Source organism: Podarcis melisellensis (genome assembly GCF_964234715.1).
Source record: "Podarcis melisellensis genome assembly, chromosome: 2".
Classification (NCBI taxonomy): domain Eukaryota; kingdom Metazoa; phylum Chordata; class Lepidosauria; order Squamata; family Lacertidae; genus Podarcis; species Podarcis melisellensis.
Window position 1 is genome coordinate 7,118,037 of NC_138529.1, and position 20,564 is coordinate 7,138,600.

Consider the following 20,564-nt stretch of genomic DNA (forward strand, 5'->3'; position numbering starts at 1 on the left):
TTATGGTGGCCTGGCTGATGGAAGCAAAGAGTTGGACAAAGTTGGGGTAAACAAATAGCAGATGAACACAAAAATGATTTAAATAGTCCCATCACAAGTGCAGGAAAACAGGATGCAATTAAAAGCCTAAAAACAAATGAGTTACACAGCCTCATTTTATAAAAAGAACTAGTAGCACCAATTTTATGTAATTTATTAAATGTGGTTATGGTAGGAGAGCAGATTCCATCTGCATGGAAGGAAACTCAAACTGAAGTTATTAAAAAACCAGATAAGACAGGGAAATGGTGTGTTTGTAACAGGCTTTAAATGAAAGACTGCCACCACTTCGCTTCATATGCTGTATTTATTTATTTATTTATTTATTCATCACAAATTAGTTTGAAATTCCAAAAAGGGCTGGTTTGCATGACGTGTGAAAAATTAACAGATTTGTTTTAAATCTGCTTAAATCCTGCATTTTCTTCCAGGTGGCTGAAAACTTTTGATACTATTTTTTTTACTGAGCTTTCAGCCTCTGCAGCGATGGATTTGTTTATTTTTCTGCTTCCTCTCTAGCTCACTATATATGAACCACTAATCATGAAACCCAAGACTATTACAGGCTGTTTTCTTCATTTCTAAAATGTTGACCCATGTAGATTTTGCAGGAATTTTTCTCCTGATGTTGACTGCCTGGTTACTTTGTCTACACTCTTGCCAGCGGGTGGCGCTGTATGCCCCCTTTATAAATCCTGCATATGCTCCCTGGGGGATAAACGAAGGGATTGTTGTTTTCCTCCTTAAGGATAACCAATGCATAGCCTCCAACATTTCTCTGATGCAAATGTTGTTGTTTAGTCGTGTCCGACTCTTCGTGACCCCCTGGACCAGAGCACGCCAGGCACTCCTGTCTTCCACTGCCTCCCACAGTTTGGTCAGACTCGTGTTTGTAGCTTTGAGAACACTGTCCCACCATCTCGTCCTCTGCCGTCCCCTTCTCCTTGTGCCCTCCATCTTTCCCAACATCAGGGTCTTTTCCAGGGAGTCTTCTCTTCTCATGAGGTAGCCAAAGTATTGGAGCCTCAGCTTCACGGTCTGTCCTTCCAGCGAGCACTCAGGGCTAATTTCCTTCAGAATGGATGTGTTTGATCTTCTTGCAGTCCATGGGACTCTCAAGAGTAAAATCTCTCACTGCCTCCATTTCTTCCCCTTCTATTTGCCAGGAGGTGATGGGCCCAGTGGCCATGTTCTTCATTTTTTTGATGTTGAGCTTCAGACCATATTTTGCGCTCTCCACTTTCACCCTCATTAAAAGGTTCTTTAATTCCTCCTCACTTTCTGCCATCAAGGTTGTGTTATCTGATGCAAATAGGGACATCCTAATCCATAATAATAATTTACTATTTATATGCCACCCATCTGACTAGGTTGCTCCAGCCACTCAGGGTGCTTTCCAACATATATAAAAACATAATAAAGCATTAAATATTGAAAAACTTCCCAATACAGGGCTGCCTTCAGATGGCTCTGGGGTCGGATAACTCCATATCCTCCAGTATTTCTCTGATGAGAAAAAGGACGTCCTAAGGAAAAACAGGACATTCCAGGATCAAATTAGAAACCAGGACGGCTTCTATCAATCAGGAACATCCCTGGAAAACAGGGACACTTGGAGGGTCTCTCAATGATATTTTCACACATGAAAGCAGAAAGTCTGTGAGCCTTTTAGCAGACAATTTAGCAGCAGCATTCCCGCAGTTCTATGGGAAGAAGAAACTACAGTTCCCAGGATTCTTTGCGGAAGGAAAGCCATGACTGTTCAAAGTGGTATGATATCGCTTTAAATGCATATGGGGCCTAATAGCAGACCATGACACAAGGGGCATGTGAAAGAGAAACCTTTCCTTCCTGCCATAGCTGTCAACTTTTCCCTTTTCTTGTGAGGAATCCTATTCAGAATAAGGGAATTTCCCTTAAAAAAGGGAAACGTTGACAGCTATGCTTCCTGCATGCCGATTCCCCAGTAAGAGCATACAGAAGAACCTTGCTGCATCAGACCAAAGGCCCATCGAATTCAGTATCCTGTTCTCACTGTGTATTGTGGTAGAAAATTCCATCCTTTACCTGTGTGGAAAAAGTGCTTCCTTTATCTTCCAAGAGTCTTCCTCCGGAGTGTTAAAAAAAATCATACTGGATGACTCCAGGTCTAAATCAAAATACCCGAAAGCTGCTGGTGGCCACAGAGGGGGAAACGTTCATTGGGATGTAGCACAGAAAAACAGGAAAATGCCGTCTGTCAGAACAGACTATTTGTCTAACTCCCTCCAACTTTAATTTTCTATTACACTGAACATTTCATTGAATTACAGAGATGCTTAAGATAACAAGTGTAGATGGATTATGCATCATAACCCTAAAATTACTCTAAATTATATACCATTTCAATATACATAATTTTCTCCCTTGTAGGAGATTATCTCCTGTCCTTATCATTGCATCTTAAATTCAGTGATGTGATTCACATTGACGATCATTCATAACAATCAAACATTTAAAAATAAGTGACTTGAGGTTCAAAAAGCTATTCAAGCATACTAAACTGGAACAAAGTGAACCCTATGCAAATGCCATATTTAACACTCCACAGCCCAGCATTACACATCCTGTATTGTAACTTTGCTGTATTTCTGCTGAGTCATTCTATACTCACCTAATAATGTGTATGGATTAATTGTGTCATGCACTGTATTATTCCAGTACAAAATGAATGAGCTCAGTTTCTCAACAAACTTATCTTGTTGCTTTCCTTCGCTGATCTTTATTATGTTTGTTAATTTAATCATATAAGCTATATCCCAGATGCTTGTTCTGCAGGCCTCCCTTGAAGCGGGGTGGGGAGCAGGTCTGGCTTTTTCCATCCCTGACATATAGCCATCTGGGCTGCTGTTAATAATGAGTTGTTATCTCCGAGTCTTCCAGAAGCACAATTAATCTGAAATATCCCAACAATATGATTAATGGGCTTTAGGTACTTCATAGGCCATTGGCTTTCTTTCCTTACACCAAGACTGCATTTCAACAGATTGTGATCTTTGGACTTTCTCATCACCTGCTGGCTCTTTACGTGAAGATGTCAAGAATTACCTGTGTACGTTTGATGAACTACTTTTGGATTTGGAATGTAATAGTGTGGAATGAGGGACGCAGGTGGCGCTGTGGTTTAAACCACAGAGCCTAGGGCTTACCGATCAGAAGGTTGACGGTTCGAATCCCCACAACGGGGTGAGCTCCCGTTGCTCGGTCCCTGCTCCTGCCGACCTAGCAGTTCAAAAGCACGTCAAAGTGCAAGTAGATAAATAGGTACCGCTTGGGCGGGAAGGTAAACAAGAGTTTCCATGCGCTGCTGTGGTTTGCCAGAGGCGGCTTAGTCATGCTGGCCACGTGACCCGGAAGCTGTATGCCAGCTCCCACGGCCAATAAAGCGAGATGAGCTCCGCAACCCCAGAGTTGTCCGTGACTGGACCTAACGGTCAGGGGTCCCTTTACCCCTTTACCTTTACCTTAAAGTGTGCAATATATTTCTTGCAACTTGAAAACATTGGGTGGCGTTCAACATGGCATATGTATGCCCAGAACAAACTCCACTTGCGGAACAAGACTTCCACCCTCTCCTCCCTCTGAACATCCCATAAACCTGCCCCCAACCCTCCAGAGCAGATTTCAGGGGCACAGGTGGGAGGGGGCAAAGAGAAAGTCACTTTGCATAAACTGACCTTGTATTATTGTGCAAGCAACAACTCAGCTGAATCTTGCCTAATGTTCTTTGCCTCAAAATGTATCTCTGGGCACTGGGCAATCCTTTTAAAATTGGTAGGGCTGCCACAAGGCAGACAAATTTGCCTCCAAGGCAAGGGTTCCTGTTATAGGAGCACAGAGTGCTCCAGGAGGCCTGGATCTTTTGCCCGAGATCTCCTTTCCACTTACTATCTTTCTCAATTCATTGAAAATTTTATTTTTGCTTTGCATACAGGGCTGCAAAGCACAATGCAGGTGAGACTCCAACAAATCACCATCTTATTTTGCTCCAAGACTAAAATTCACCTCCACATGTAAATGACCACATGCACATTTTACGCACATTTGTGCTGTGGTGGAGCCAAACTCTCTGAATCTACCTACCTGACAAAGTTCCTGCTTGGAGACCAGGTCCAGCATTCAGAATGCTAGTTGGCCATTCGTGAGTTAACTCAAGTTGGGGAAACCTGGCACCCTCCAGAAGTCATGGGACTCCCACCAGCCCCAGCCAGTATGGCCAGTGTTCAAGGATGAGAGGAGCGGAAGCCCCAACATCTGGAGGACCCACGTGTTGCCCACCTCTGGATTAACTCAGCCATACAAAGCTGGTGTGTAGCATGTGCTCCATGCATGTAGGTGACACAGACAATGATATCCTCTCGCCTGTGTGCTTGGAGGTGGGGGTTGCTGTTCAGCCGAAGTGTAAGAAACTTCCTCTTTTTAAAATCTTGCTGTCCCTGGTGTCTTGGAATTAAACCCAGGGGATTTGAGACCAGCATCCCTCACTGGCCCTGTTCCTCACCGCAGGCGACGGCTCTGATCCTCTTCTGTGAGGAAAGTTTTTGCAGCCAGCAGTCTGCAGGGATTAACTGGGAAACATGAAATACAAATTTGCGCTAATCTCCTCCGGCCTTGGATTAGTGTGGCTACAAAGCTTCCGCTGCGCAAGGGCCAGGAGGGGACTCTCTTTTGCGTAGGGAATCAGGGTCAAGTTTATTTCAGTCTCCGCTACAAGGAGATTGAAACATTTCTTTTATCTGCCTGAGCAGCCAAGGCAAAGGAAAGGAAGAGACCAAGGCTGGGTAAACGAGACCATTTGCTTCGTCTCCAGCGCACTCCCACTCCCACAAACACTCTGGTGTTTGAAGCTGTGAGCCACAGTCCATCAGCATCCTGCAGTCTCTTGAGAAATACTTGTGATGCATGTGCTTTTCCTCAAGCTGGCTTCCAAGTCTTCATTAAGCTGAAGTGTGTATAATTTAGACACCCATTGCACACGCACCACTGATAACACATGTGCAGGTGATGGCTTCATTGGAGTTCAGGAGAGGGGGTGGTTGCAGGTGTGGGAAAACACATCAGATAACATGCAAGGAATCAAGTCAAGTTCTGGTATGTGTAAAGCACAACTTGAAATGCACGGAGAGGGAAATCACCTCATTGTGTTTTAAGCTAATGTGCACATGCCGCAAGTTTCTAGACCTCAGGGGTTAGACTCATCAAAGGCACTGCAACTCTTTCCTGAATAAGCATATATAGCGGAGCGATTCAACCTTTCATTTTCTCCTGTTTTACCCACTTTGTTCTGTTAAACAAATCTTTTTTATTTGTTCAACTTCTGCCTGAGTCTCCCAAGTATTTAATTTTTCCTTCACACAAGAACCAAAATATAACCTGTGATTGCTGAAAATATATATTATAGAGTATGTATGTAGGTGGGATCTGCTGCAATTGGGATACAGTGGTGGGATCCACTATATTTTGGTGGAAGCAAGGCTTTGGACTTTGGGAAGAAGGCACAAGGCTCTGGTAGGGCCCTAGAGCCCTCCCACCTCCTTTCCAAAGCTGGGAAAGCACTAACTAGGCCAGGCATAGGCAAACTCGGCCCGCCAGATGTTTTGGGACTACAACTCCCATCATCCCTAGCTAACAGGACCAGGGGTCAGGGATCATGGAAGTTGTAGTCCCAAAACATCTAGAAGGCTGAGTTTGCCTATGCCTGAACTAGGCTTTGGGAAAGAGAAAGGAGGAAGCTTCTACTCATCAAGGCAGAGCTGCAATGGCTACTTGAAAAATTGACAACTCGGGTTTGCTGCTTTCACCAGAATCTTAGAATCATGGAATCCTAGTGTTAGAAGGCACCCTGAGGATCATCTAGTAAACCCCTCCAGTGCCAGAATTGGCAGCTTTCCTGACTAGTTTTAGTCTCTGTCTTTGTGGGCCCATTAAACCTTGATCCCCTTGATCCAAACAAAAAATGTTGTTTCTGTCAAAATTCCCCTTCTTCTCTATTTCAATTATTAATCAACATTTAGGACATGCAAGAAGTATTCGCAAGCGACAAAAATCTTCCCTGAGAGAGGGGAATCTTATCTGCAGTTCTTCTTCTGATTAATGCCTAACAGTTTAAAGTGCTGACGAATATCTTTGCAATATATGGTCTTGCATGTACTGTTATTGTCAAACTGATTACAACCTCTTAGTGCTATTACTGGCCAGAGATACTATCTCATAAAATCCCTGCTGGAAACTGAGTGCCCAACACACCACCAGTCTGGAAGAAAAGCAAGCTTCCTCCAAATGGAATGGACAGGGTGTGTACACACTATGTCGTAATGTACATTCAGGAGCCTTTGGGGGATGCTGTACACACAACGTCATCCCCACGTCATTCCTGCCCCACATAATTTGTCAATCTAAAGCCCATTCTACTGGAACAGTTTTGTGCCAAGAATGTACAGTGGTATCTTGGTTTAAGAACGATTTGGTTTACAAACTCCGCAAAACCAGAAACAGTGTCTTGGTTTGAGAACTTTAACTCGGTCTAAGAATGGAATCCAAATGGTGGAAGGGCACCGGTGGTGGGAGGCCTCATTAGGAAAAGCGCGCCTCGGTTTAAGAACAGTTTGGGTTCAAGAACAGACTTCCAGAACAGATTAAGTTCGTAAACCAAGGTACCACTGTACTTCTCAAGCTCTTGTTACAAACCTGTGCACACAGGGCACCTTCTCACCTGCTGGCACTGCTGGCTTTGCCTGTGCATGAAATAAGCAAAACAAGAAGCAGTACAGTAACTTAGCTGCCTCTGCATACTGTATACTCTGTATAGTGATCCTCTGTGTATATCCCTTGTATATTGGTGCATCAGTACAACTGTTCCCAGCCCCCCTCTTTCAAAAGACTGAAAAATAGTTTTAATTTTGAAAAGATATGTGGAAGCACTAATCGGGGTCGGTGAGTTAGAGAACAGCATTGCACACTAGCGTGATAAGATACCTACCTGTGTACAGACAACATGAAGAGTCGCTTTAGGCGACATCATCATGGGATGGTGTGTACAGTTACAAACCACTTTCTACAAAAGTGCAGTGTGGAAAAACAATCTCTGTGCATTGCGAAGACTACCTGTGTACACAGCCTTAGAGCAGGAATGGAAAAGCAAAATTCATTGTTCCAGCTTTTCCAACAGATTTCTTCCTAAAGCCTGACATTTTATTTTCACTTGCATTCTGACATTCCCTTTGAAAGAAACAGTTGCACACTCAGAATCATGTTGGTGGTCTTCATAGAATTTTAGTCTTGGAAAGGACATCAAGGCTCTTCTCGTCCAACCCCCTGCAGTGCAGGAACCTTTTGCCCAATTTGGGTCTCAAACCCACAACCCCAAGATTAAGAATCTCTTGATCTGCTGACTGCAAGTCCATTTTGTTTAGCTAAACATTACCAGAAGAGGTGTGGAGCAACAGCAGCTATGCTGGGTATAGGGAAGGAACTAGGAATCCAAGCGGCAGGTAGCCAATCCTGACATCTCTCCTCCCCAAGGCTTCTCATCTCCCCAAGAAATTTCCATCTCCCTCTTTCTCATTCTCTCACTAGGAGCTAAGTTACTGTTGTCTCACAGTCTGCTCCTTACGGCTTGGTGAATGTCACCTTCAGGAAGACCTAATGGGGAATCTATCTCCAAATGTGGGGAGTAATGACAGCTCTCAGGAGTCCTTCTCCTGACATGAGCTCCCACTGATGAAATATCAACCAACAATCATGAACTATTAGCAATCAGTCAGTTGTACAAAATGTGGTTTGTAGCCCACCCAGGGCCAGATTTAGGTTTGATGAGGCCCTAAGCTACTGAAGGTAACGGGGCCCTTTATATGTCCAGCTGTCCTGTGTCAACAACAAATTGTTGCTGTTTTTTGTGTTGAATATATGCTATATGGTAATTTATGGACCTACTAGGTATCTAAAGCCATTTGCACGTAAGAAAATATGTATTTTGTCAAAGTAATTGTTGAACTGAAATACAATTAAGAGGAAGTATATTAATAGCGAAATACAATTAAGAAGTATGTTAATAGTGAAATAATTATTAAGCTCTAACTTAAAATGATTTTTTATTCATAACAAACAATAATGCAAACACATTGGCATTTGGCAATAATAAAAGTTCCTTTAGAAACACAATTTACAAAGACTCATAATCTAGTCTCTAGAAACTTGCTATAACATGAAATAATAATAGGTGTAAATATATGATGCAAACTAACAATTATAAATAGCTTTATTAATATGAAATTAAGTGTTATAACCTGTACAATGCCACTGCAGTTAATACAATTCATTTTTAATATAATATCAATATCACCATAGTATTCCACTAATGAACGGGGCCCATTGCTTACATCATAGGAGCCTACACAACACAAAACACTTGCTGTATGTAGGTTTTATTTTATTTGTTTTTTATCTTATATTTTGGAAATGTACATCCAGTTGTTTTTTCCTTTAATTTTTTTTGGGGCCCCCAAGAGAGTGGGGCCCTAAGCTATAGCTTGTTTAGCTTATACGTAAATCTGGCACTGAGCCCACCGCCCCAATCTGAAAAGCTTGCTTATCAGAGGAGGAAGTGTAACGAGAATGTCTACCATAAGTAAGGATCCCTTCTCTTGCGCTAACTTCAACACATTGCAAATATGTCATTCCCACCCCCACCCCCAGCACATGGTACTTATGACAGGTGCAAAATTATTCTCTTACATTTTCTTTGGCAACAAGGAATAAAGCCAAACTGTCTTTCTAACAACATTTGGTACCCTTTTCAGTGCTTGAAGTAAGGGAGGGTGGTATGGGATGCTAACCCACTTCTTTTGGGTGGAACTAAAATCCCAAACCCAAACCATGATATTTCTTTTCAAGAGAAATAATTGAGTCTGGTCTAACTAACCCTTTAAACGTCCTTAAGGATCCATTTTACCTTTCAAGGAACCTGATCAAGTGGCTTCTTTGTAACTGATGCTGCAAACACACCCAGAAAGAATCATGGGAACTGTAGTTTGTTGAGAGTGCTAGGCATTGTAGCTCTGTGAGGGGTAAACTACAGCTTCCAGGATTCTCTGGGGGAATCTCTGTACTTTACAAGTAAGGAGTGTACTCTGTCTAAATATTGTCAACGCAATTCTCAATAACCTCAGGCCAAAATTCATTTCTTACCCCAAAATACCTTTGTTGGCGACTGCTGTGTACCTCGCATAGCCACACGCTTCGTCACTGAGCCTTTCTCATATTGAACTTGAGTATCCAGGACCTGCAGAAGGAGCATGGATGCGAGTCGAGACTGAACAGAAATCAGAACCATTTCTGTGCCTATTTAATAGGTTTAGAAAGGACACAATAAACAACCCATCACTGTCAGCGCTGCTACACACCCTCACTGGGTTTACACGACATTAAACAACAATGAAATAGATTATAGCAACCATGGGTCTCTCAGCAGAGGGATGACCACGCTTATTGGCCATTTTAGGTTACGAATGGGGGTAATTCTGACATGCAGCCAATTTGGCATGGTTCAAATGATCTGGATGCATTTCAAGTGTCTCTGTGGGTGTTCTCTCTTCTCTCTTTCTCCCGGGGTGTGGCTGCACTTCTTCCTCAAGAGAAACCAGAATCGCAGTAGCAGCAAAGAGACTGAGTCTCAAGTCAGGTGCAGGCTTTAACATTGATCACAAAAACGTACTGATGAGCCCATTCCATTAAGATTTCAGCACAAAACTGCAGTTCCTTTGCCCTCGGTCTGGGCTTTTTGTTTTGAAACCCAGACAGGCTCTATGAAGTCTCTGTGTAGGAAAATCCACCCGAAGGGGAGAGAAAAAAATAACTAGGAAGAGCACAGATTTCCAAGTAACATTTTGGACAAGTGCATCCTTCTCTGTGTGAATCCACTTCCATCCTGTCACCTCATTTTCTAGCATCCATTAAAGAGTAGCAACTTAAGGATCAAACAGCCAACTCCGCAAAACATCCTTGAACTCCCAAAGGCTGGTGAAATTCTCCCCCCTTGCCCACTTCCATTGTTAAGTGTCAATGATAACCACCTCAACTTCCCTGGAGGCTCTCCTGTCTTTCATCAGCATGTTGATCATGCTCTCCGACTTGATCAGCAAGTTACAGCCTAAGAAAAACACCCCGAAGATGACAGTCAGACAGAGGACACAAAGGACAGCAATTTGTACCATCCTTGCCACATGCTGGTTCTTCTGGACATCTGTGGCCACCGAGATCCCCGGCACCCATGCCCCCGTCACTAGGGTGCAGCAGGAGGTGATGAGAGAGTCCACTGTGGGAGCAGCTTCCCCAGGAGGGTAAGTGTCCTTGCTGGAGAACGTGGTATTCATCATCTCTGAGCTGGGTGGGAAGGAGATTGCAGAGGGCCTCTTCTGGCACAGTTCTTCTTCTTAAGGCTCCAGCAGCCTCCTTCTCGCAGCTGAGCTGGCTGAAGCATGTAAGTGCTCACTGAGCAAGATTGTGGCTGAGGGTCAGCGACAGACGGGGAGGGCTTAAGTGATGTCAAGATAAGAATTCTCTTCCAGCTGTGGTACATATTGCCATGCGATTTCTCTGCTAGAGATGCCAGGGAAACAATCTCTGACTCAGATGAGGCTCATAAAAGCCTGACTCAAAGGAGAGATGGGTCCTTTCAAGCTCTCAGATTCTCCTCTGGCTCAGATAAATCTGACCCGGAGAAGAATTGTCAGCTTTCTAGCCCTAATGGCCACTAAAACATCACTCTCCCTTTATTTACTGGTCCAACACATACGGAGGAGGAGAAAAACTGGACTTTCCACCAAAGGAGGATCTACCATCTTTTGTGACTCCCAGGTTTTATGAGAAGATGGATTTGGTACTTTGGAGCTTAGTGAGGACAGAAAGCTGGTTGCTTACGTTGCCTCAATAACATCAGGTCTCCAGATTCACAGACATCAGTGTATCAGGGTATCCTTGATGAGGTGCTGCATGGTTGTAGTGACAGAGGTTCCAAATGTGTCAGTGATCCGGTAAAAAAATCCTGTATAGGTAGGGCTGAACAACTCTCCAGCCCATCACAAATAGATTATTTTCCTCAGCCTGGGTGGGCACCTTAGGCGGGCATTCATGTCAATTCATCACTTCTGCAGTGTTGTCAATCTTCTTACAGAGTTTCTCACCAACCTTCTCACGATAGATTTGCTGCTTTGATCTTCTACACTTCCCAAGGGATACAATCCTCATAGGACGGCCACCACATTTTCCCCCTCACCTAACAGAACACCAGCTAGATCTGATTCACCCCCATTTGCAGTGCATTCTGGGAATGCAGACTCACCAACAGGCATTTTGCAAGAACGATTCCCGAAGTTTCCCTTGAGACACTTGGCAATTATTGTTCCCTTTACCAAGAATCATGCTGTTCATCTGCAGCCAATGTGGCTCGACAATTGCATGACCACAATCCTGTCAATTTGACAGCTTTTCAAAGCTCTGAGGATCAAGCAAGTTTCTAGCCCTGAATATGATAAAGGGGAGAAATACACAAAGATGTTTAATCATCATCATCATCTAAGCCAAATTTTCTAAGACCCAAAAGTTAAAAGAGAATGTACCGCAACTGCAGTTCTATTTATAAGGGAGAGGGTAGCATCACACAACCAACTCCCAGATATTCTCCATGCCTGCCTGCTTCCCACCTTCCAACCCATTTCTAAAACATTAAGAGTTGTGAACTTTTCAACCAGCCTCTGTAGCTGCAGACTTGTTCTGCTGAAATTAGCACGTGAAGGTTTTTTATGACATGGCAAAATAAATGACCACCAGTTAGGGCTCATCCATGCATCCCTTTGTTGTGCAATTTCTTCCATTTCTAGGCACAGGTCCAAGAGGTGCTTCTTCAGTCCCTCTGCTTTCACCAGAAAAACCTGCTGTTTACTGCTGAATCAGAATAAATGTCAATCTGCAGAAAACTTGACTGATGTTTGTTCTGATTCAGCAGTAAACAGCGGGATTCACTGGGGAAAGCAGTGGAACCAAAGAACCTTTTGGAAGTGTGGGTGAACCCTTACTTGTTGTAGATCAGGAGTGGCAAAGGTTTTTTTCAAGCCTGAGGATTGCATTATTTTACAGGAAACTTTTCATGGTGTGTGTGTGTGTGTGTGTGACATGCTAGCAGTGGGTGTGGCCAGAGGCAAAAGTGGGTGTGGCCAGAAGTAAAAGATAGAAGCGCAATGGATGTGACTGTACAATAAGCTACTTTCCAGCCATACAAAATTCATAGGTTTCTATAGCCACACATATATGCACTTTGTCTTCCATCCAGGATAGCAAGATGTGTTATTGTAGTTAAGGACACATTTCGTACAGGTAAAAGTACTTATGGAAGGTGTGGAGCAGGTTTGGTGAGAGGTATGCCCAGACAAAGAGGACTTGAGGACAGGTTTGTCTTCTGGGCCTAAGATTCCCCACAAGCCACAGTTGCAGCTGTGAGTTGAAAAGTTGACAGCCGTAGCTGAATCTTACCTGTTTTCTGGCCTTTAAAAGCTGTTGACCCCCCCATTATAGCTCTATAACAGGAGAAAGCATTGGTAGTTGAATTGCCTCCTGCCATGCCCTTGTTAAAAGCACAGGAGCCTAGACTAGTGGCTAGGCATATAAAAGTCTATATTTCGACAAATGTGGAAAAACTTTTAAGGAATATTTGAAAACCTACAAGCTATCAGAGGAGATTCATAGAAGAGGTGACTGAAAGAACAGGCGGGGGGGGGGGAGGAAATCCCCTGGGACTTGTGGTTTGGAAAACACTGTCAGTTTCTGCCATGTGAACTTTCTGTTCCCTTCAAGTTATTGTTGCCGAAATCATGTGCTTCTCATTTCCAAAATAAAAACAGCCATTCCTACCTTAACCATTAGAGAACAAGAGCTCCAAAACAATACGTAGCAGAATGTTACAGATAGCAGAAGGAAAATAAGCCCCCGCTTTATTAAAAATGCATCACTTTTAAGTCAACATTGGGGATTATTTTCTGGCCTCGTTTTTGCATCTTTAAGATTACTTCAATACACTCATAGCTGAGTGGGGAATTGAGCCCTCGTCTCTCAGATCCTAGTCCGACACTCTAAGCACTATACTGCACTGTCTCTACACATGTACAAGTGAAAAACAATACACCTTTCATTGTTGTACAGCTCAGCAATTTCTGCTCACAGACTGAACACCCCTTGAGACAGCATTGGGAAAACAAATTCCTGCATTGCAGGGGGCTGGACAAGATCACCCTTTGATTCTATCACCAAACAAATTCCAGAGGGACAATTGTGCTAAGTCAAAAGCAACAAAGAGTCTTGCCACACATTAAAGGCTAGCAAATACGCAATTTTGGCATAAACTGTTGTAGCACGGAAGCGTACCAGGACATTTCCCTATTTCCTCCCCAGCTAACTGGCTGTTTTATAATTAGCTACTGGTTAGAACTGGACATTATTGGGAAATGACATACCCCCTCTTTTTTAAGTTCAGGAATATTAGGAAGGCTGACTGGTTAGCTCCCAATTCAGTATTTGCACAGAAGTTCAAATTTGACCACTGGAACTGTCACAGAATCATAGAGTTGGAAGAGACCACAAGGGCCATCGAGTCCAACCCCCTGCCAAGCATTCTCTACACATCGTCTTGGTGTATTGCAGCTGTTACTGTTTAACATGAACTTTTTCCCTTGCGATGCTTGCAAAAGCCTGCAGAGAGCCCTTTTGTGTCCCAAATCTCTCTAATTAAAATTTACTGCAGCATATGTTTGGGATCTGATTTCACTGGAGCCTCTGTGTATCCTGCCAACATAAGCTTGTAATATGGGGCTTCTGATAAACCGGACAAGAGGGACTGTCCCCAGACTAAGCTGTATTACAAAGCACTTGCCTGGAGTCTGATAACACCTCCATGGTTGTCCTGCCAACTTTTCAACCTGCTCTACCTGCAGCAGCTTAATAATGCACAGAAAACAGCAGGTGAAAATGCTGGTCTCTATGCTGTGAAAAGTGTCTCCTACTGATCTCTCCAGATCACACTTTTGTTAAAGGCTAAGTTATTGCCTTCCCTCCATCTCAGCAGGGGCAGACTTGGTAATATGGCATCCTGAACAAAGACAAAATTTGGTGCCCTCCCAATTTTTATTTTTGTATTTTCACAATATTTCCTTTTGGTGCAGTTGCTTTTTAAAAGGTCTCAGTTGGTACCCATATAAATATCGGTGGTGGTATTATTATTATTATTGATGATGATGATTAGGGATGCGATGCAGGTGGCACTGTGGTCTAAACCATTGAGCCTCTTGGGCTTGCCGATCATAAGGTTGGCAGTTTGAATTCACGCAACGGGGTGAGCTCCCATTGCTCTGTCCCAGCTCCTGCCAACCTAGCAGTTCGAAAGCATGCCAGCGCAAGTAGATAAATAGGTACCACAAGGTAAACGACATTTCCATGCAGTCTGACACTTGTCATGGTGTTCTGTGTGCCAGAAGCAGTTTAGTAATGCTGGCCACATGACCCAGAAAAGCTGTCAGCAGACAAAGGAGTGCCACACCACATAGTTGAATGCAACTGGTCTTCACTGTCCATTATTATTATTAGCGCTCCCTTGGCTTGGCACCCTGTGAGGAGGAACTGCCTGCACCACCTTAAATCTGGCTCTGATCTCAGCTGGTAACCCAACCTGACAACTGCAGTATCATAGAATCATAGAGTTGGAAGAGACCACAAGGGCCATCGAGTCCAACCCCCTGCCAAGTAGGAAACACCATCAGAGCACTCCTGACATATGGTTGTCAAGCCTCTGCTTAAAGACCTCCAAAGAAGGAGACTCCACCACACTCCTTGGCAGCAAATTCCACTGTCGAACAGCTCTTACTGTCAGGAAGTTCTTTCTAATGTTTAGGTGGAATCTTCTTTCTTGTACCGTAGTTTGGATCCATTGCTCTGTGTCCGCTTCTCTGGAGTAGCAGAAAACAACCTTTCTCCCTCCTCTATGTGACATCCTTTTATATATTTGAACATGGCTATCATATCATCCCTTAACCTCCTCTTCTCCAGGCTAAACATGCCCAGCTCCCTTAGCCATTCCTCATAAGGCATCCTTTCCAGGCCTTTGACCATTTTGGTTGCCCTCCTCTGGACACATTCCAGTTTGTCAGTGTCCTTCTTGAACTGTGGTGCCCAGAACTGGACACAGTACTCCAGGTGAGGTCTGACCAGAGCAGAATACAGTGGCACTATTACTTCCCTTGATCTAGATGCTATACTCCTATTGATGCAGCCCAGAATTGCATTGGCTTTTTTAGCTGCCGCGTCACACTGTTGGCTCATGTCAAGTTTGTGGTCAACCAAGACTCCTAGATCCTTTTCACATGTACTGCTCTCAAGCCAGGTGTCACCCATCTTGTATTTGTGCCTCTCATGTTTTTTGCTCAAGTGCAATACTTTACATTTCTCCTTGTTAAAATTCATCTTGTTTGTTTTGGCCCAGTTCTCTAATCTGTCAAGGTCGTTTTGAAGTGTGATCCTGTCCTCTGGGGTGTTAGCCACCCCTCCCAGTTTGGTGTCATCTGCAAATTTGATCAGGATGCCCTTGAGTCCATCATCCAAGTCGTTGATAAAGATGTTGAATAAGACCAGGCCCAAGACAGAACCCTGTGGCACCCCACTAGTCACTCTTCTCCAGGATGAAGAGGAACCATTGATGAGCACCCTTTGGGTTCGGTCAGTCAGCCAGTTACAAATCCACTGAGTGGTAGCATAGTCAAGACCGCATTTTACCAGCTTCTTTACAAGAATATCATGGGGCACCTTGTCAAATGCCTTGCTGAAATCAAGGTAGGCTACATCCACTGCGTTCCCAGTAATCGCTCAGGAATGATTAAAAAAAATCATTTTCCAGATGTGGCTTTGGAGAACTCAGCTGCCTAAAAAAGAAACTCAGATTGGTTGTCCTGATTAAATGAAATTCTCCAGTATATAGATCTTTCCAAAGTACCCTTCATAGTGCTACCACTTTACTGCAACATCTTTGGTGTTTGTTTGAGGCTGTGTACAATGACTCTTTACTCTGACATCAGTGCATTCTCACTACTGGTGATGGAAGCCAACTACACAAGACATTTGCCACAATCCATATCTATCCTGTAATTTCTTGAGAAATGCTTCAGCGCGGTGCATTTTCCCTCAAGCCAGGTTCCACCCGATTTGAAAAGGCAAGTTGTGTTCCCTTTGCAATTAAGTTGAGGGGTGCCCATTTGAGACCGTTGTTGCGCATATGCAGGTGACAAGTTCGTGAATAGGAATTGTGGGGTTGCAGGCATGAGAAACCAAACAGGAGATGAAGGGATTTTTGTGTGTATGGTGAAGGCGATTTGGGTTCAGTTTCTGCCTTTCACTCTCTCTCATATACCTCCTTCGTGAGAGAGGCAAGTTGCTTAGCCTTAGTGCATTACTAATCCCTTCCTTTTCTGTAATACGTTCAAACATACTGATTGTAAAATGTTCAGGGCAGAGGCTGCACAATGTTTTCAATAGCAAAGCCAGTGTGGTATATGTGCCAAGGTTAGCACATCAGACTAGGACTGCAAGAATCTGGTTTCCCATAAAAGCCACTGGTTGACCTTAGGCTGGTCACTCTCAGCCTTATCCTGCCTTTCAAGGTTGCTGGAGGATAAAATAGATGTGGTGGGGGAGCTTTGCATGTCACATTAAGCCCTTGGAGAAAGGAGTATATCACTGTAATAGTATAAACTTGGAGAAACACGGTTACTGCAAGGAAACCTGTAGCATAGCATTTGAAGAGCAGTGTGGTCTGTTGGAAAACACTCACCAAATTCAATACAGAACTTGGCAGTGCCTTTAAAGGAAAATCAAAACAAACTGGTTCTGGAAGTCTTCAATGTGATGCTGCTTGAGTCAAGGAAAACCAGCTGTGGAGAGAGCCCTTATTAAATACTGCCTGTGGCATCACCAGCACATGCTTCCCCCCCCCAGCACATGTTTGCATGTGTAATTTAAAGTGTGTGTGTGTGTTTTATAAGGTGACGGATGAAAGTATATTTGTAAAAAGTAATATGCTGTTTAAATGATGGTTGAAGACCCTGCTGTGCCCCACTGTTACGTTGCATTTGCTTTCACCCAAAGCAAATGAAGAATAGTCTGTCTGGATGCCACACCCTTGTCTTGCTTCTCTCTTATTTTCTAGCAGTCTTTAATGGTCTTGGTAGCTTGCCTTTCATTTTCCCCTAGCAACCAAGATGCGTCTTTAATGTAGTGGGTTCATGTGAGGTCAGGTACTCCCTATAAGTTATTTCCACAATATACTATGTCACATTAAGTACAGGTGAATGTTATAGAATCGCATTCCCAAATGGCAAATCAAAGTCCAAAAACTTTCCAAAAATGGAAAGTGAGGGAGGTCCCAGGTAAGGAGGATTGGCAACGTAACATGATAGAATATGCGGAGTTAGCTGGTCTAATGAATAGAAGAGAGCAAGATCAGGTATTTTAAAAGTGGAAAAATTGTGCACAGCTGAAAACGCTGACAGTATCAACAGTATAATAAATGTGGAAGTGATGTAAGATAAGAGAACTAAATTAGATGGTTATAATAAAATATGTAGGAATGGTGGATAAATTAAATGAACCATGGAAGGGGAAGGAGGGAAGTCATTGAATGTATGGTATAATGAAAGATGTTTAATTTGAGATGTAAAACTGAAAACTTAATAAAAACTATTAAGTTTTTATTAATAGTTAATTTATTAATATAAAGAGGATCAAATGTATTATTATGACATAAGTTTTTGTGGACTTGGGGCCACTTCATCTACAGCAAGTGGATTTGAGTCCATGAAAACTCAGGCCTTGCTATACCCTAGTCTTCAAGACGCTGTGGGGTTCTGCTGTTTCTGCTGAACAGTTTCTTAAACAGCAGTTCTGCCCTCCAGTGTTCAGAGTAGCCAACTGTTCTTGAAATCTGGTAGAGACGTTCTCAGTTAGGAAGCATGCCTGTGTCTTGTTGAAAGTAGCACTTCAGTCTGCAGGTAGGGACTTGCAGGGCTAAACCCCAGTAAAAGGATTCCTACACACACATTTTAAAAAAATCCAGCATGACAGCAGCAGGTTAGGCTGCTTATTCTTGCTGCTTGGCTTTTGTATGTGCAAAGGTTTTTTTTTATATTTTCGTTTGGAGAAGCAATCATTCAAATATTGTCCAAAAACAACAACTTGTGTTTTTTGTATTCTTAATTTACAGTACTTATATACTGCTGTTGGGTGGTTTTGCAACAAAATCCATACAAATAAATAAGACACAAATACGGAAAGAAAGAAAAATGATTAATAAAGCCTAGCTCAAACGATTGTACAGATTGCCCTCTAGTGGCTTCCAGGTTGGCTGCAGTTTCAAAATGTATTTGCTCCAATAGCATTTTATTGCATAGATCCCAAACTGAGCCCTGTACTACTTCCCTCTCTTTCAACTGACCAGCATGTTGGGCAAAGTAATGTTGAGCAAATTACTGTGCAAGCAATTAAGAGAGATTCTACTTTTAAAGAAGGAGTTTATTCAGAAATGGGTATGGGATACCGGTCCCTTTTAAAGTGCTTCTCAGTACAACCTTCACTTGTAATGACAGAAGAGACGGTCATTCGTGACAGGTGACAATCTCCTTTTATGACAATCACATTGGTAACACAGAACATTTGTCCTCAATAATCTTATCAGCTGAAGCAACTGATATCACCATCATCACCATTACAATTAACTTCAGGTAGGTAGCCGTGTTGGTGCACACGAAAGCTTATACTAAGAAGAAACTTCGCTGGTCTCTAAGGTGCTACTGGACATTTTTATTTTATATATATATATATTTTGATTACCATTAACTGTTATTGGTATGAGCGCTTTTTCACTAAGCCATGGACCAATAATGTGGCGCTCAGGTTCCCAAACTTGGAAGTCCTGCCGATTGATGAATGTCGGTGGTTCTCAAAGGCTGTGGCAAAAGGAGAGGGTGATGGCAAGTGCAGTGGGAAGATTCAAGGACAATCAAAGAAATATCTAAACCATATTTAGGAATGATTCGTGTCCTTATGTACCTACATTGTTTTATACTTTCTGGATGCCTCATGATCATATTATAAAATAGCTGTGTTCTGTGTTCTAAATTAAGCACTGCTTGGAGTTGTTTCTTTTTGTTTTCCAATATATTTCTTATCAACAAAAAAATCAGTGTGGCCCAGAGAAAAAGTTTGAGGACTACTGGCTTTCACTTTATGGGGTCTCACTGCATCCAGATGCAGAGCGGGCATCATCTGGAGGGCACCATGCTGGTAAAGCAACAACAGTTCGATTACGTTAGCTGAAACAATGGAGGGTAGTAGTAAGTCAACCTATTCTTCCTTCACAGATTTCTTCTCCAAAGTAATGACTTGTGTAGATTGTGTCATCAGGCCTTGGCAGGGCTTAGGTGAGTGTTTTGCATTACCTTGAGTCATGCAAATGACCACATTGTCTGCCATGAAAATCAGGGGCAAGTTATCATGGTCAGATGTGTTGTTGGAGAGAGGTAACAAACTGAGGCAAGAGTAGCCGGAGTATGTCTTGGAGTTAAAAGGTTAGCTTGTTGAAGTGTGGATTACAAAAATAGTTTATCAAATTAGTTGCTAGTCCACACACACACACACACAATCACACACACACACACACACACACACAATCTCTGTGCTTTGCTCCCCAACCAGTATATTTTGATTTGTGAAAGCCTATCATCGCAGTCTCTGCTCAGAATGATCTATTATCCAGCAGAGTTCCAGATATCTGGAAGATTTCACTAAAATTGTGGGTTACACCACAGAGCCAGATACATCAGCAAAGCTAGACCCTAGGTGTAAGCAACATCAGAAATACTTCATAAATATTTAATAAATAATAATATGTGGGGGATATTGTTCTTGTAGTATGCATTATTGTGCTTTCATATTGTAAACCGCCATGTGATCACTGGGTGAAGGGTAGTATAGAAATTTAATTAATAAAATAATAATAGTGCAGTTAGGAAATCATAGCCACGTCAATTCTCCCAATTCATGCTGCTGCTGCTACACTACTGGGAATTAAGCCATGGTTTGGCTTAGCGTTACACGTAATCAAACACAGGGTCACAACTTGCCTCACTCTCCAGCGAACCATGAACTATAACCAAGGGTTTGTTATTGGCTTATCGCTTGGGATTTGTTTGGGGAAAGAGAAACCTCAAGCCTGGTTTCATGCATATTGCTCGGCCAAACTATGGATTAGCTCCTGGCACCACTTGCTCCTTCCTGCTTAGCCAGTTTGGGTTGCTATTACCTCTAAATAAGACATCTATCTTGTAGCCCAATTCTTGAGTCTGCATTAAAACCAGTTCATGCTCTCTCTTGTATGCCAAAGGGCTTTCTGTTGGGATAGT

General features: G+C 42.9%; 1 pseudogene across 1 annotated transcript; it reads right to left on the bottom strand.

The window, feature by feature from the left end:
• Positions 1 to 10,127: 10,127 nt before the first annotated feature.
• On the bottom strand, positions 10,128 to 10,451 carry LOC309361512 (protein reprimo A pseudogene; annotated as a pseudogene). The gene has a single exon. The product of its transcript is annotated as a protein reprimo A pseudogene (transcript).
• Between the last annotated feature and the right edge of the window lie 10,113 nt (positions 10,452 to 20,564).